Source organism: Triticum dicoccoides, chromosome 7B (assembly GCF_002162155.2).
Source record: "Triticum dicoccoides isolate Atlit2015 ecotype Zavitan chromosome 7B, WEW_v2.0, whole genome shotgun sequence".
Lineage (NCBI taxonomy): Eukaryota > Viridiplantae > Streptophyta > Magnoliopsida > Poales > Poaceae > Triticum > Triticum dicoccoides.
The window spans coordinates 8,428,529-8,429,948 of record NC_041393.1 but is presented as its reverse complement, the minus strand read 5'-3'; positions in this window follow the sequence as shown (position 1 = coordinate 8,429,948).

Sequence of the window (1,420 nt, the reverse complement as noted above, 5' to 3'; positions counted from 1 at the left end):
TGTCCGTCCATCTGCTGCCATTAAGCAGGCTCATCGACCGAGAAACCCACTCCAACGTCGCGCTGACGCACCCGGACGCTTGGCCTCACCGGAATCCGCTATATAAAGGCGGCCACACCTGGCTAACTCCACACCACAACACCCGCCCCTCCACATCCTCCTCCCTTGCACTGCATCCGCCATGACCGCTAGCGGGAAAGCACTGTGGGATAGTCTGTCGCCGAAGATGAAGCACGCGTTGGCCGCCCTTGCTGCCGCCTGGCATAGCCGTCGTGTCAGGTGGATCGAGGCCGGCTTGCCGGCCAGCTCGCCCGAGGTATCCGACGAGGAGAACAACGACACCATGATGGAGACGGACTCCAACGACTCTGCCCCGGCTCCCGCGCCTCCTGTGCACGTCGGCTTCACCATAGACCAGGCGCAGGCACAGTTCAACACCGCCTTGGCAGAGGTGCAGCATGTGCCGACGCCTTTGTCGGTGTTCCATCAGGTGCAGGAGGAACATCGGTACAACCTGTTCCTCTTGAAGCAGCACCGGCTGGCGGAGGGGCCAGATCTACGACGAGCGTGTGAGTGAGGAGGCCGTGGCGGCCATGGCCACGGAGAACCCCAACTTTATGGCTGAGCAGCATGCCATCTAAGATGTCGTTCGCGCTTATGCCGCCGCTCGCCAGGAAGCGGCCACCATGGAGGCGCAACTTTGGGCGACCGCGAAGGAGAACAACGCCAGCTGGACCTCCTATGCGCCATCAACGAACCATCAGCTGGCCCGATGGGATGAAGACAGCGTCGGCGCCGCCATTTCCATCGTGGACCTCACGTCCACCGGCAACTGATAAGTCACTGACTGCTCCGAGGATGAGTAGGCCACGGGAGGAGGCGGTGCTCTGTGTCCCATGTGGGCCGGTCCTTCTTCCGTGTTCTACTCTTTCTCGCCGGAGACCGCACCTTCACTTCATCTGTCCTATCGCCGGTGCTCATGGAGACGGCATGAGGAGGACACGGGCTTGGACGCCGGGCGCCACCGCTGTAGGATAGGTTTAGGGGCGATTCTTTTTTCTTTGTTCTAAATGTTTGAAATATAGTTAAATCCGCCATATGAAATTTGTCATGTTTGCATGAATTTCATCCGCTTTGTAGAAAATAGTTCGAAATGTATGCGGCTAGCGTTGGATATCGACCTCCCGCATCCATGTCCGCCGACTGGTCCCCCCTGTCCGCAGATGGATGTGGGAGGTTCTTTGCGGGTTGCCGTTGGAGATGCCCTAAGAAGGGAAAGGGAGTCTCATTGGGCGGTGTTATGGACCCTCTCAATTTGTATGTGGGAGACTCTGGTCGGACGTCCTCACAAACTCCAACAGAGTGCATGGGATGATGATTTCTATGGCAATGAATGGTGGTTACCCATGATCGCACACAG